This window comes from Delphinapterus leucas, chromosome 11, assembly GCF_059928025.1.
Source record: "Delphinapterus leucas isolate spDelLeu-1000000601 "Yukka" chromosome 11, BTC_Dleu_Yukka2, whole genome shotgun sequence".
NCBI lineage: Eukaryota > Metazoa > Chordata > Mammalia > Artiodactyla > Monodontidae > Delphinapterus > Delphinapterus leucas.
This window is the reverse complement of record NC_143139.1, coordinates 46,958,181-46,975,249: the sequence shown is the minus strand read 5'-3', so window position 1 is coordinate 46,975,249 and position 17,069 is coordinate 46,958,181. Positions and strand designations below refer to the sequence as shown.

The following is a 17,069-nucleotide window of genomic DNA, read 5'->3' as shown; positions in this document are numbered from 1 at the left end:
ATCTCATAGTTCTGGAGGTCAGAAATCTCACCGGGCTAAAATCAGGGTGTTAGTGGGAGGCCAAGGGAACAATCTGTTTCCTTGCCTTTTCTAGTTCCTAAAAGCCACCCACATTCCTTGACTGTGGCTGCATTCCTCCATCTTCAAACCACCAACACTGGGCTGAATCCTTTTCATGCTGCTATTTCTCTCATTTCTCAGGCCCCTGGTGATTACATTGGGCCCATACATACAAACAAGGATAATCACAAGGTCATCTGAATAGCAGCCTTACTTCTCCCTTGCCATGCAACATAACATTCACAGGGTGAAGGCATTAGGATGTGGGGAGCCACTATTCTGCCTACCACCTGGACATATGAAGATGTGTTCATGAACATGAGAATGAAGGCAGAATATAACCATACAGTTGGTCTAGGAACTGTTCTTGACAAACAGGTGATACAACTTCGTAAATTTATCACAATACTCTTATAATATAAAGTATGTAGCAATCCAAATGCAAAAAGGAAATTCGGCCAATTAAATATAGTTTCTGAAAAGAGCATAGACTAGTTATGAAGAACATCCGACTTCAAATTCTGTCTGTTACTAGTTATACAGTCTTGAACAAGACACTGACAGTGCTGAGGGTCAGTTGTCTCATCTGCACAGTGGGGATAATAATCCCTGACCTCCTTTACACCAGGATTGTTTTGAGGGTCAAGTTAGATTAAATCTTTGTGAGTAATAAAGAGTATGTATCAATACAAATAAAATATGAATATGAGAACTCCCAACGTAAGCATTTTTGTTCAAAATATAGTTATTTTTTAAAGGGTGCAAATGACAAAGATAATAATAAAAGTATATACCTAAAGCCTCCACCTTTATTTTAAAACCTGCATTCATATTAGTAATAATAACATAATATAATTATTATTATTGAAATTTATCATTTACTACTTTTATAATATCCTTTCAGTGAAGGAAGTCTGTATATTTAACTCTATTCTATATACAGAGAAACTGAAGCTTAATCTCTTGACCAAGATCACACAGAATATAGACTCATAGAAGGACTAAAAGCTAAAAGTGCCAACTTTGAAATCCGTTCTATTTTGAAAATGGATTTAAACACCAGCCAAGCTAACATTCCCGTTCACATTAAGATCCACCAGTTCTACAGCGGCATGACTTAGAATGACTCAGACAGAAGAAAACGTTATTATACACTGAGGGTACTCACAAAGCAGCTCTATTGGCACAGAGTCCTAGAGTCCTTTGGTTTCCAAGATTCCTGTGTCTAAGGTTTCACAGGAAAGCATCACATCTTAAGAGTGACTCCTAAAAGAATGAAAGAATAATCACCTAAATATCGAGATGCATGATAAAAAGAAAAATGAAAAAGGTATCCAACTCCATCTCTGAAAGAGTTGATAGCATGTAGCTTTCTATTGCACTGGCTGAAATTGCTGTTTGCCTTTTCTAAATCTCCAAGGTTTTATTTCAAGGCCCTCTTTAGATATGGACAGACTGTTTAGTTAAATTACTTCATATCACCACTAACCCGTCATAACTATGGTGACTGCCTTTATTTGTGCCTGACTTTATATTTTCTGTCCTAAGTCGTATTTCCCAAAGTGTAGAGGAATTCCTGTGGAAACATCAAAGAGATTCACTTCAGCCCAAAGTATCTGGGACTTCAAAACAAACAATAACTTGTCTTTAACTTTTGCGAGGCTTTTCTTTCCACTTTTGGTAGGATGATAAATAAATGTGTATGTATGTGTATGTTTATAAATCAATAACTTGAAATTTTTACATAAATACATTAAGGCTATTTACATTAAATGTATTAATTTGAAAACTGAAGAGAATTTCAGTAAGATTATTAAGCTCTAACAATAAATCAGAAAAATTTGAAAACGATCGTCAAAATTTGACCATCAATTCTTTGTATGTTCTTTGATTATATAGACCTTAAGACAAGTTTTTGACTTCTCTGTCCAATCCCCTTATCTGGAAAAAAAAGGGGATGTAGTAGTATTTAACTCAGAATCATGACTACTAAATTAAGTCAGTTAATATTTTGTAAAATACTAGCATAGTGTTTGGCAACAAAATAAGAAGAAGAAAAAGAAGAATGTAATAAGAACTATTATTATTATCAGTAGTTGGTACTTGAAACAATGAAAAATATTAGTTTATATAGATGAATAAATATTAGATCCTTGCTTATTCCTGACTTGAAAAATATGAGATTTATTTACGTACATAAGTCCTATTTGTCTTATTATTAACCAATATAATTAATCAACTTTTAGATATGATCCAGAGAAATCAGATTGTTCTACAGAGTACGGTGTAGTGCAAAGATTATTGAAATATATTTCACAGGAGCAAAGACTAAGAGGAGAGAAGAGAGATAATACAATGTCACTGAGATAGCACTTGCAATGTTACCTGGTTTGACCGGAGAACTTTGTCATTGTAGTCTAAAACGGAAGGAATTTCAGACTGGCAGTCAATCTGCTTACTGTGGAAGTTCCAAGACTATAAAAAGCAGACTATGCACATATAACTTCTCATTTAGTAATATCTCACGAAAATTTGTCAGTTCTATAATATATGTGAAGAACTTCCTTGTAGTGACAATTAAATTTATTTGAATTTAGAATATTAAAATATATTTTACAAAATTACTGGTATTATTACACCACAATAAGTAAAATTTATATAATATAGTTAACATGTTTAAGGACATAACATCTTACTACACTTAATTTTTTGCTTCAGTGACTACCACTGAAATACATAATTTTGAATTCATTTCATGTGTAGATACGATGATTTATTGGTATTATTTGAGTAATTCACTTTTGTCTGCATAATTACGTTATTTACCCCATGCCCCAAAAGCAATGTCTCTCATATTTTGATTCTCGTGTGAGATAAAATAATGTTACTAACATTTGAGAATAATGAGATAAGGAAGTTTTCTTTCTTTCCTTTGTATCTTAACTGTAAACTTATTTTAACAGTTTGAGTTTAGAAATTCCCTGATTTGACTCTAGAACATCAGAGTACCAGAATTATCTTAATTTACAGTATTTTGTTGTGAAAAATAGGGCAGCAAAAGTTTTCTCATTTGCTTTATTGTGTACTTTTTTTTTAAAAACAGAAACAGGCCACAGACCTTAAAAGGTACGTGCTTGTGAGCTGATATGTGTAAAAAAAAAAATAAAGGACTAATTTGACAGTCATGTGATCATATCCATTAAATAAACATTTTTTTTAAAGAGATGTAGTTAAAATGAAATAAAATGCTTTCTATTTGTTTTGGCATGCCTTTTGACCTTCTGAGTAAACTTCACCTTGTACAAAAGTTAGTATATGTGACCTTCTGAAACATGAATGGCTAAATCACAGAGAAGTTTGACAAAGGCTTTTACTTATTGAAAAAAACAATTTGTGTTATAGGTCCCTTACTATAAACCAATACCCAAAACTTAGCACACTTCTAGAAAAGTCCAGAAGTTAAAAGAAATTCCTTGATCCATTATAGTGAAAATCAATACAAACAAGAAAAGGAAGTTAAAAAAAAACCCAGGAATCTCTCAGCCCCTGGAAGGTTATATTAATTTCCAATCTCTTATCCAATTATCAGGTAGAAAAAATATAATTTTTTAATTCTGTAATTTCAGAGGCCATTATTTAGGTGATTTAAGTGGCCATACTTTTTAGAAAGAACCAGCAGCTAATTCAGTATTTTAATACTTCATGGTGTCATGAAGTTCTATGTCTGGTGTACAGTCATCTCATAATTAATTAACTTAGGAATTTTTGTTGCAACTAAAATACATTACCCAGGGTTCATGATCTTATTTTTATAAAGGTTCTTATTAAAGGGGCTAAGAAGTGTGATGTAGAGGAGGAAAATATTCATGTTTACACATGGTTGGTTACTACCGAGTGATAAAAATTAAAAATTACATTAGTTAAAATAGGTAAATTTATTGATATATTTGACAAAATGGACAAAAACCCCTCCAAAAATAAGAAGCTATTTTAGAAAACATAGTAGAGCTAAAAAGAATATTTAGTACTAGGCAAATCCACATTCAAATTTTCAGAAGAAACAGCAGATAAACCTACTCTTCTAGGAGAGAGTTTTCCCCTTTAACTTAATAGCATCATCCAATCATATTTGGAAATATTCAGTGTTCATTAGGGCTTAAGAAAAAGTTCCTTGAATGAATTATTCACGAATACTTCAATCATAATTCCAAACTTTATGATAGTAGTTAGCATTAGCAATAAAGCAAAAAATAACTGAGAACCCACCTACTATTTTCTTTTAATTCTCTTTCTCATTTCCTTTCCTCACAAGCACAGAAAGCATGTTTGTTTTGGAAGCAAATAGCAAACAGTACAAAAGGAGAACTTAAAGTGAGTGATTAATGATCAAAGCAAAAATGTAGAATCACATCAGCTGACAAGGGGCTGACTGACCCAAGGTTGTAGAATGTGAAGGCATTAGGACAAAGCTAAAGAATAAGTCCTTCTTATTCGAAGGGTGATCTTTGAAAGTCACAGGAGGCAGATTCTCCAAAGCCTTGTAATATACAACTACAGAAACACTATCTACAGCTACTGTAAGTAGCCATTTTCATGGCCGACTTCAAGAAATTCTATTGCACGCCTTAATAAGTAGTATAACCTAAAATCTGTAAACAAGTACAACGAAATTACATAATTCAAGGAAATGACTTAAACCATCTTAGAATAAACATAAAGTGAGAAGACAGAAGAACAGAAATTTGTGATTGCAGAACTTTAGCAAAAATATTGATGCACAATTCTTGCTCACGTATCTTTGTTATGGAGATGTAAATCACCAGCCTGATAATTGAGAAGTCAAAAATGAAAGAAAGTTGATCAGTATTGAAAACAAATATAATTTCTTTAAGTATTGTATTGAAAATCAACCATGAAGAGGGTTGAAGCCAAACCACATTGCAAAAGCATGTCTTAATCAGTTTGTCTTGTTGGTGTCACCATACTTTTATGATGCATGTGGAGGTGGCTATGAGGGGGCTGGCATGGGGAAATGTGAAGAAAGCAAAATGTATAGGAGCTCCTATTAGCTGCTGTCTTCCCTACAGCCAAATTTACATTTATCTTTTCTTCTGTGAAACAAAGTGTACACCAGACCCTTTAGCAATATTATTTTTACATATGATTAGGGTGGACACATATGATGTGGTGTCCTGAACAAGGTGCTTCCAAGACCTCCAGCTAGATGGAGTGTAAGTGACCAAGGGCACAATCTGCTGAGCTCTGAAACCCTTTGCTGGATTTGCACAGAATCCACACTTCCCACAGGCTGCTCCCAGCCTGCACCTGAGCACAGCAGGGCCATGAAAGCAGATGGTTCCTGGGATATACATGACTCCTCTGATGACTGATTTTGCCTGGGGGGCCTTCCACATAGCATTGCCTGATATATGTTGGGTGTTCAATACTTATCTTTGGGGAAAATAAACCGTTGTTATTATTGAGTTGTCAAAGCCCAGATGGCTGCATAAACATCAAAAATTAAACTCTGTGTGAAACTTTGCGTTAAGATGATTTTTCAGCTTCCTAATGCAATTCCAGGAACTTGAAGTACAGCAAATATGTTAGAAAACTACAGAGAGACAGAGTTTTGTTCCATGGAAATATAACCTCTGATAGCTAGAGGTGTCTAAAAGTTAAATGGGCAGCTGCAATCCTCTCAATTACTCTTTGATAATACTAGCGTTCCCATTTTATAGAACAGGGAACACTAGGCTTGGAGGAGCCAAGTTTTCAGGGTTACACAATTTTAGGGGCAGGAGCCAACATTCCAACCTCAATTTTGCTCACTCTTTCCACAACTACCACACAGTTAGAAGATATATCTTTCATAAAAAGACCCTGAGACAAAGTGAGAGAGTGGCACGGACATGTATACACTACCAAATGTAAAATAGATAGCTAGTGGGAAGCAGCCGCATAGCACAGGGAGATCGGCTCGGTGCTTTGTGACCACCTAGAGGGGTGGGATAGAGTGGGTGGGAGGGAGATGCAAGAGAGAGGAGATATGGGGATATATGTATATGTATAGCTGATTCACTTTGTTATGCAGGAGAAATTAGCACTCCATTGTAAAACAATTATACTCCAATAAAGATGTTAAAAAAAAAAAAAAAGACCTTGAATGCTTGCATTGATGAGTGGATGCACTATGTGATGTGTAAAAACACTTCCAGTGCTAAAATCTGATGAATTTTTGGAGAAAATCCACTTGATGATGTTGTACCTCCTTTATTTTCTATGAGCCACCTTCCTTTTCCATACATTTTGGAAAAAGTAAATCTACAGACCCCATTTATATTTCTTAATTTGTGCTACAGTTATTCAAGTGCTTAGGTAAGACTATGTTGTTTTTAAATGTAGCAATAGAAATTAACATCATTAAGTAGGAACCTGTCCTAATAATCAAAAGATGATGATATACAATCCTAAACACTAAATATTAATGCAGTGTGATGCTTTGAATAAGTGAAATATTAGAAAAATATGCCTAAGTAATATGTACTAATATCAATATTAGATTTTTTAAGTAAAATATTATTAAGCAGGTGACAGAACCAGAAGCATAAATCCAGTTATTTTTAATCCAGATCTTATATTGAACGACTGACCAGCAAGGTACCTCCATCAGCTCAACACCTACAGAACTTTGGACAGCGCCACACTCAGCTCAAATATTAATGTGGCTGAAGTCAAATCATGGCACTATTTGGAATCAAAATAGATAAACACCTTTAAACCAAAGCTCCATTTACAAATTTGAAGCCATCAAATTCCACTGATGCCTCTGTCTCTCATACTCTCCGGTCCTAAATTAACTGTTTCCTCTAATCACTAATCCTCTTTCTCAGTCTCATACTCACACAACTACACTATTTTTTCCTATTGGTTCATACTCTCCACCCTACCCCACCCCTCTTGATGTCCTTCCCAATATTTTTCACTGTATCCTCTAGAGCGCCCATTTTTTTCAAATAAATTTCCTTATTCCTAACCTAGACATTGCATTCTCTCCACGGTCTTTTCTCCTTGAAGACCTGACATATTGAGTCCTCCTGAATACATGCTAATTCCATATCATTAGGTCCAGAACAGAGGCTCACCATAATCCTAGTTCCACTCTACATCTTATTGTCATTACTTTTTCAACTCATACAAAGAAATCTTTCTTCATTTAAGTTCATTTCATCAAGTTATATCATCCTGAAAACTAGGACTTATCATCCTTCAGATCATTTCTTCAAAATCCATTTCTCTTCACTCCAAAGTCTCACCATAATCAATACTGATGATCAATAATCATGCACTGTGATCAATAACCTAGCCAGAGAATCCACAACCTCCACTTCTACTCTCCTTTCAGTAACTCACTTCCAACTTGAAGCTCATGGGCACTCTGAATGCTTCTACTACTGGAGTCTTAAGCATTGACATTCCGATCCCCAATTAGCTTCCCATCTTTTATACAACACTAAAAACCTTATTTCCATCAATTCTGTCCTGGAATTTCCCTGAAATTTTCCACTGTTTTGACACTTACGTCTTCTCCCAAACTATTAGCGCTTTTTAACCTCAATTTTTTTTCTACTCAGCTGCAATGTTGATCTTCATTCAAATCCTAGTTCTGCTTCTCATTGGTAAAATATCTTGGGAAAATTACTTAACAGGATTCTCAGTTTGTTTTTTAAAATGGGAATAATACTTATACTTCATAGGAAAGAGGGGAATAAATGTGGCAATGTCCATAATGTACTAAGCACAATTCCTGGCACGATAAGCACTCAATAAATATTAATATCATCTATAATCATCAATGTTCTCAAGTCAACTTTGTCTTCTGGTAACAAGGAACCTGAAAATTCCAAAGTCAAAATGGGCCCTACAATTAGAGTACTAAGTAGAGCTCTAAAAATATAAATTAAGTGCACAGATGGATGCCAATACACATTCATAGATTTCAGTTTTAGCAGGACTCTCAGTGCCTCTCCCAGTAAGCTTTTTTCACACCTCTTGGTACCCTCCTCTCCTTTCCAATACAGTTCTAAACAGCATCCTCTCTCCTCAAGTTTCCTAACCACTCTGTCATCACCTGTGGTTAACCAGGCTGCTTATTTGCAAAGAAAATGAAAACCATCAGACCAGGCATGAAATCTCACAAATGTGTTCCTATCTGTGCACATTTCTGTATCTCTATTAATCCTTCATTCATTCCCTCCTGCCCTGGTAGTAGAGGTAAGCCCCTTCCTGGTCACCAAATAGGCCCTCACCTAATATACGATAAGTTCTTCTTGATCTTGGATGGTTTTGCCATCTGTTTTGACCCCTTCCCCCATCGTTCTCCTCTACTGTCACTTCTTGCCTTGCACTATATGTTCTAACAACACTGAATTAATTCAGTTTTCAGCTTAACCCATGCTGTTTCATACCTTCATGTTTTTACCGCCTTGGTAGAAGTCAGTGCCTATCAAGGAATCCTTTTCTCACTTTTCTGTTAGCAAAGCTCCTATTTATTCCTCAAGACCCAACTTAACAATTCCTCTTTTGTGAGAGGAGGAAAGAAAGACAAGGGAGAGGATACTGAGAAGTACTGACAGGATAAGGAACTCTCAGGAAAGGTGATAATAGGGAAGCCTTACAATACCTAGAGTTGATAGACAACAATGAGTTTCAATTATGATATCGGATTTCTTGCTTAACTTCTATCTTTAACATACATTTCCACTTAATTCATGAAAAGCATTTCAATGGCTCCCTGACAGCTAATAAATAGTCTCAAGCCTTTCAGATTTACAGATAATTACAAAAGTACCTCCAACTGTCAGGAAATTACCAGTTTTCCATCGGTTTATGAACAGATTTTGAACGGAGAAGGCAGAAAGAAAAGTCAAACTACAACACACATTTGTTGGTGAGAAAAAAAACAACAGAGATCACTGACTTTGCTTTTTCTGCATTTCACAAATTCCTTAAGTGCCAGTTACTTATAACATCATTATAACACAGGCCTAAGGTAACTTCTGAAATTGAAATTTAGGCTGTCATAACCTTTGAACTACAATAAAGGCAGGACCTAAGTTGCTATTAACATCTGGTTAAGTTTCACATTGTTTTGCCTTGCCTTGTTTGCCTTTTAAAAATGTTTTTGGTTGTTTGTTTTAGTTTGGCCATTCAGCTTTATTAGGTCTTAAATGATATAAATTCTCCTGTTCTACTGCTGTTTAGATTTTATGCCAAATGTTAGCAATACATGAAGCCAAATATTCAAACTTATCGAATACTCTCTCAATATGTCTAGTTCAAAATCTCCCACGTACTCAGAGTTGCAGCAGGATAGATACTGCTCTCTAAAGGGCAGCGCAATAATCATCTTCATGGATATTTATTATCTTTTGTGAACAGATGTAGGTCATTGTAGAGAGAGTTCCAAAGTCACCTGCCAAAGCTGAAATACAGACATGACATTTGGTCAAGTTTCAAAACCTGTCAGGACAATTTTCTTCAATTCACCCAAATTCCCTTTGTACTGTCGAAAGACTGCTGGAAGAGCAATGTTTTCAAACTGTTCGGCTTGATTACACTGGTGTGGCACCACTTATCTAGAGCTATTTTAAGCATCTTCTTGAGTTACAGTAAGCTATATTGTAAATCTAATTACATTTGCCCACAGGAAAGTAAGTACATGTGAACCCTGCTCTGTAATCTACTTAACAAAAGGCACTGTATTTTTCTTCATAGAATTTATCAAGATTGTTACTACATAGTTATTTATATTTCTAAATGCCTTTCTCTTCCACTATAAATTCCAAAAGAGCATGCAAATGTGTTTTATATGTAGTACCTTGCTCAGTGCCTAGAGAGACAAAGAATGTTTGATGAATGAATAAATGAATGAATGAGTGACCACGTAAAAGATAACTAAATTATATACACTTATGCTTGACACTTTAAGCTCATGCTGAAAATGTATACGTACTTCAGGGACTCACTGGCGTATATTACAGTGTAGTGTAATGAGGCACAAACTTTCAATTCAAATGGAATGGATTTAATGCCAGATCTGGTATTTAATGAATTGTGTGATCAAAGACAAGTGGAATGAACTCTCTAACCCTCTGTTTTCTCATCTGTAAAATGTGAACAATTGCACTGGATTAAGTATTAAAGATAATGCATACAAAAGTATGCAGCACAGCCCATGACATGGAGCAAGGTCTTAATGTGGTGGGTAATGTCACTTATTAATATTTTATATAGATTTTAAGTGAATTATATTAATCTAAATTATCCAAGGGCTTTTAAAAACTGACAACATAAATCTCTTTTGAGTATATGCTAGCAGTGATAATTCATCAATAATTTACAGCATTAAAATGAATTTTCCAACACCTTCGTGTCTATTTTCCCAATTATTATAAAGTTTCAACAAGTTATTTTCAATTAAATTTCATCATTCTTTACTCTGTACACTCCTTGCAAATTCTTCATAATCATTCAAGAATCCTTCTTAATTGGTCCCCATAACCATAATCTGAATTCATTGTCAGTTCAATTTTCTGGCCTAAATTGCATGCTCTTCCCTAATCAACTTTCATTTCATTATTGCCCCTATATTTCATAACTTCAACCATTATCACAATGGAAAAAGTAATCATTGCTGAATTGTATTCTCCCTTCTGGACTATACCTTCTTTGAGGCTCTATCCTCTGCACAAAGAATTGGATCCAATCTTAATCCTTAACTTTTATTCATCCATTTATGGACATATACTGAGCATGATCTATGCTCTGTTCTGAATGTCTGTGTCTCCCAAAATTCTATGTTGAAGATCTAACACCTAAGATGATGGTATTAGGAGGTAGGGGCTTTGGAAGGTTATTAGAAATGGGATTAGGACCCTTATGAAAGAGCCTCCAGAAAGCTAGCTCACTTCCCCCACCATATGAGGATACAAGAAATCAGCGACCTGAAAGAGGGCCCTCACCTGACCATGTTGCACCCTGATCTCAGACTTCCAGCCTCCAGAACTATAAAAGATAAATTTCTGTTGTTTATAAGCTGCCCAGTCTGTGGTATTTTGTTATAGCCACCTGAAAAGTCTCCGACAATCTATGTGCCAGACACCGTGTTGGGTTAGATTGTTACAAACCAGAGCACGATAAAGTCTCTAGGATCAAAGAGCTCACAGACTAATTAGGGGATGCAAAGCTAGAAATAAATAATTATGAAAAATGTGATAAGGGAAATAACTATGCTCATGGCTTTATGAAAACACTGAGAAATAACGATGTGCATGGCTTTATGATAATTAACCAGCCTCAGGTAAGTAAGGACAGGGACAGAATCCTAGAAAAAGCAATGTTTCTTAAAAGGTAGAAAGGAACCAGTGAACTAAAAGGAAAAGGGGAAGGACATTCCAGGCCCAAGGGTCAGTATGAAGCAAAGAAACAAATGACAGTGTATTCATACGGGAAACGCTAAGACAGCAACTTTTGCAACTCTTGTCACATCAGCTCATAAAGTATTACTCCAGCACAAAAATGGGTAGGAAAGGTTTTGTATTAGACTGTGTTTAAGTTAAAATAAATTAAGGTTACAATCTTAAAAATCTGTAAATTCAGGGCTTCCCTGGTGGCTCAGTGGTTAAGAATCTGCCTGCTAATGCAGAGGACACGGGTTCGAGCCCTGGTCTGGGAAGATCCCACATGCTGCGGAGCAACTAAGCCCGTGAGCCACAACTACTCAGCCTGTGCTCTAGAGCCCACGAGCCACAACTATTAAACCTGCGCTCTACAGCCCACGAGCCACAACTACTGAGCCCCCGCACCACAACTGCTGAAGCCCGCGCACCTACAGCCCATGCTCTGCAACAAGAGAAGCCACTGCAATGAGAAGCCCGCGCACTGCAACGAAGAGTAGCCCCCGCTTGCTGCAACTAGAGAAAGCCCACATGCAGCAACAAAGACCCAACTCAGCCAAAAATAAAATAATTTAATTTAAAAAAGAAACTGTAAATTCAAACATTTTTTTCTTAAAACACCATTTAAAGCAACATTAGGAAGCGCCTGTTTTGTTAGACTTTTATTCAGTGTTTCAGGTTACTTGGATAGAATACTGATATTCCAAAATGGTGGACTATTAACATTACTGCACATCTTCCCACCAAACAAACTCTAAACTGCCTTATTAGTAACATCTAGGAAAAGGCCAGAAAGGCTCTCTATAAAGAGAAACTGACACACATTGGAAAGCACAATTGATAATGGTTTATTAAGCCCTAGGCTGTAGAAAAGCCTTGGAATTGGCTCCCTCTTTTCACAAATGGAGAAAGTAAGAAACAGTGATAACCGATAATGTTTACCCATGCTAAAGTGACTCCCTGGAATAAAGGCAGAAGAGTTATAAAGGGAACATTAAAAAAAAAAGAGACTAGCTTTATTTCTATTCTGACACATATATAATAAGAGCCCTAGAAACTACTGCACAGTTATAGAATAAATCTGGAACTATCAAAAAAATTTACTTTTTAATGCAAAGAGTTTTGTGTCCCATAAGGGCAGGGTCTTCATTTTTGTTCGTCACATTTTCCCCATCTCAAGACAAGTACTAAGAATTATTTTTGAATGAATGAATAGTGCATGAGTGCATGTTATGTGTAAGACTAGACTCAGGAGAATCTGGCAGAAAATCAACACACAATGTACTCTGCCCTAGTAGGGGATACAAACGGACAAATTAAAAGGATTGCTTTGTATGAGGTAAATTTTTTTAAAGTATCATAGGAATAAGGGCTTGGGGGAAATGGTCCTTTTAGCTAATGTGATTAGGGAAGGCCTCTGAGATGGAAGAGGTGGGTGCAGGATACAGATTTACCTAAGCAAATACTTTGTGTGTGCTATTTTACTACAACGTATCCTGGCAGCTACCACAGCTCCAATATAAAGGCAGAGAAAAAGCTTAAAGAGTTTATACACGATTGTTTCAAGTAATACGTGTATGTATATACAATCCACCTTTAAACAATGCAGAGGGGTTAGGTGCGCTGAGCTTCCATGCAGTTGAAAACCCCAGTATACCTTATAGTCGGCCCTCCGTACCCGCAGTTCCTCTATATCCGAGGTTCCGTATCCACAGATTCAACCAACCACAGATTGTGTAGTGCTCTAGTATGTATTTATTGAAAAAAATCCCTGTAGAAGTGGACCAGCACAGTTCAAACCCCTGTTGTTCAAGGGTCAACTGTAAAAATAAATAAACAAACATATACTAAAAAATTTTTCTATACAAATGTTGCCCTCAGTGTTTTGTTCAACTAGAAACCTTTGTAGACTTCTCAATTTGCCCATGTAAGTCATTTTTCATACATGCAGCTCCTCTCAAAAAACCCGTACAACAGAAGTTTAAAGGTTTCTGAAGAGACTTTGCCTAAGCACCAAAATATTCTTTTTAAAATTTTTTTTTTCTTTTTGAGAAGACATTTAGAATACCAGGCTCTCTATTAGGTTGCCAAGATGAAAGGGGTATTTTCGGTTGTTAATACACAGCAGCACTTGTTTTTGATAGGGGCTGCCAATGACTTTCATTACATCTGTCAGTCAAATAGTAAAAAAGAAAAAAAATCATTGAAATAAATCCTACACAATTGCAAACATTTGGCATGATAAATGGCTTTAGTAGCCAACGGTGGCATGGATCCTTGTGCTATTTGGGTAGATGGAATGCAAGAGTATTTTAGAGAAAGCACTACATTATTTTTGGAATCTCAGTCATTTAATTTCTTGTAGAAAATGAAAAGAACAATCTCAATGTTTGGAAAAATGAAATTCTAAGGTGTTTTTTTCTGTCAGAGTGCAGAGTTCAACTTAACATATTATTTCCAATGACAAAAAAGGGACAGTCACCAAAATTTAAATAGAATGTGTAAGTTGCAATCATGAAATCTACCCTCCCCCAAAAGTCAAATATTAAAAACAAAGAGTAAATCACAAATTTCCTTTCGGTCTGCTTACAAATTGCATAAGTCTAATGCCTCCTTCGTTTCTAGCAGTATTTCTGAGTTTCCTTACAAGCATTTAAATTTGGCACAAGGCTGAAACATGGGTTAGCATCTGCTGATGTTGCTCTAAGTAAAAATGTGAATTTTAAGCCCATGATGAGAATGAGCCAGTGACAATGGCTGCCATTCTTTGTTGGCAACACTGTCTTTTCCTACATCACTTTGGTCATACAGCATGGTTTCCACTCCCTCACTATCACAAAGAGTTTGGGTTGTAGTTTTGGGTTGTTTTTGTGTTTGTTTTATTGCATATAAACAGTAATAATCTGTAAGAACATTATAAGAGGAGGAATAAGACAGGAGCACAACAATACACTGTAGCAAACAAAAACTAACAGAGCAAACTAAAGACTACTTTCCAGGATAGGGAATGATAAAATCAAAGAAAGATGGTAAGAACTGCAAGAGCATTATGAAAAATTAGCTTTCAAATCCTGGACCAAGTCTTGGAGTTGCTAAGAATCTCTGGAAAACAAAACCAACATATTTTTTAAAGGCTTCAAGGTCAGAGCCCATGAGCCTAAAGGATTATAAAATTTGGTTAGGTGTGTATTACTGAGTTGATACTTCCCAATGATAGATAAAAACTGGACTGGATTGCAAACTACCAAATCAGTATTTGAAGCTGAAAACAGAACTATGCTAATTCAGATCATGTCAACAACCAAGGTATAATGCAACTCATGTATTAATAGATAAGGTACAGAAATATGAACACATGAAAATACTTTTGCTGTTCTTATAATTTGATATTCATACAAGTACTTAATACTATGTTTCCTATGTTAATTATAAGCAAACACAGTTATCAGAGATTCTAGTCCACTTTTTTAGAAACATATAAACTTTTTTTTCTAAAAGATTATCATGGAAGAGGTTTTAATATTTATACTTGATGTACTGAGAAACTATTTAAGTAATGCTTAATTCTAAGACATCCAAGAATTACTTGCAGAATATTTAAAAATTGAGAGTCAGGATCTGTCTTTTCTTGGGCCAACCACTAACAAGCTACGTGAATTTGGAAAATTTAGTTAACCTTCTGAAAGTCAAAGTTTCTTCCTTTCCAAAATAGAAATACTTCATAGGTCATTGAAATAATAAAATGATATACTACTTACAGACAGCTTAGCACTTGATAACACATAGCACTATCAATTATATTTTTTTCAGAAAAAGTTATTAACCCACTGAAATGCAACAGAAAAGGAAGTACTATTAAAAACTTTATTTTTAAAATTCTTCCTCCATCCAGAATTGTAGTTCCTATAAAAGAAGAGTCACAAGATTGGAAAATAATGGCAACTTAAAAAATAAAAGGCAATGACCACGATAATAGAATACATTCCTATTTTTAGGGGAATGCCAAGAAAGAAAGAAGAAGGAGGAAACGGAGAAACAGAATGATAAAAGAGCAGGGAGGCAAAGAGGTGGAAATGACTAGTCACTATAAAATATCAGATTATTGTTGTATTAAAAGTATTTGGGGAAAAAAATTCTCTTGTCGCCAAATGCATTCTGTTAGTGTCCTTTGAGCCCGAGACATTTATGTGGGTATTACAGATTACAGATTCACATTTCGTGGTATCCTAAGTTTATGCGCTTTTAACAGTTTTTAATATTTGTGACACATTTCTTCCTTTGTCTTCCAATGTGCACCCAAAAAGATCAGAATGGGAGCTGCTTCTTTTACTAAGGGCAATCTGAGGTTGAAACAAAGATAACCTTTCTACTAAACCAGAAAAGACCACGTTTACAATTAAGCAGCGTGACCTGGTGATAGTTTCTTCTTTAATACTCAAAAGGTAGAAGCTGACTATTCTTAACCATGGTCTCCATTTTCTATATAAAGAAATGAGCAAAGAGGTCAGTGGTACTTGACTAGCACAGATCCATTTTGGAAATAGGAACAAAATTTTCTAAGTTTTCAAAATCAGGAATTATTTTCTCACAATCTACATATTATCTGAAAAATAATGTCAGGTCTATGCGCTCAGAGAGTAACATTTGGATTAACACAGTGTGTTTGATGCTACGTGAAAGCTGAAATCTCTCTTAAGTCCATGCAATCAAATTCATAATATAATACATATCCAAAGTGTGTACTTCTTGTTAAATTAATTAAACAGGGAGGCCGTTAGACTGTGGTGGCTGTAATGCTGTGGAGGTCTATGTAAGCAAACCAAATCTATGCTTGTAAGTGCCTCACGGTTATGAACTCAAAACACTAAAGACAACCAATCACAAGCAGCCAGCTAGGCTGTAAGCCGTAGCCAGCCAACAACTTCCTTACTTTGCTTCTGCTTTTTCTCTATAACAGTGTCTCCTAGGCTCCTGTTGGCGGAGCACTCCTAACCTCTTCTGGTTTGGTGCTAATTCCAATAGCTTTTTGCTCAAATTCTTAAGAATTTTAATATACCTCAGTTTATCTTTTTTTTTTAACATCTTTATTGGAGTATAATTGCTTTACAATGGTGTGTTAGTTTCTGCTTTATAACAAAGTGAATCAATTATACATATACATATGTTCCCATGTCTCTTCCCTCTTGCATCTCCCTCCCTCCCACCCTCCCTGTCCCACCCCTCTAGGTGGTCACAAAGCACCGAGCTGATCTCCCTGTGCTATGCAGCTGCTTCCCACTAGCTATCTGTTTTATGTTTGGTAGTGTATATATGTCCATGCCACTCTCTCACTTTGTCACAGCTTACCCTTCCCCCTCCCCATACCCTCAAGTCCTTTCTCTAGTAGGTCTGTGTCTTTATTCCCATTTTACCCCTAGGTTCTTCATGACCTTTTTTTTTTTTCTTAGATTCCATATATATGCGTTAGCATACGGTATTTGTTTTTCTCTTTCTGACTTACTTCACTCAAATGCAAATCAAAACTACAATGAGATATCATCTCATACCGGTCAG

General features: G+C 35.7%; 1 protein-coding gene across 7 annotated transcripts in view; it reads right to left on the bottom strand.

Annotated features, from left to right (window-relative positions):
- SLC16A7 (solute carrier family 16 member 7) overlaps positions 1–17,069 on the bottom strand; it is a 175,189-nt gene that overhangs the window by 116,669 nt on the left and 41,451 nt on the right. For 4 of the 7 annotated variants that reach the window (XM_089920959.1, XM_022571659.3, XM_089920958.1 and 1 more), the window contains exon 2: positions 1,229–1,326. The exons of 2 other annotated variants lie outside the window; for them this stretch is intronic. The gene's annotated coding sequence lies outside the window, so the exon portion shown is untranslated. Of the gene's footprint in view, positions 1–1,228; positions 16,713–17,069 lie in introns of those variants that run through there. One more of the 7 variants, XM_089920957.1, reaches the window with a different exon arrangement.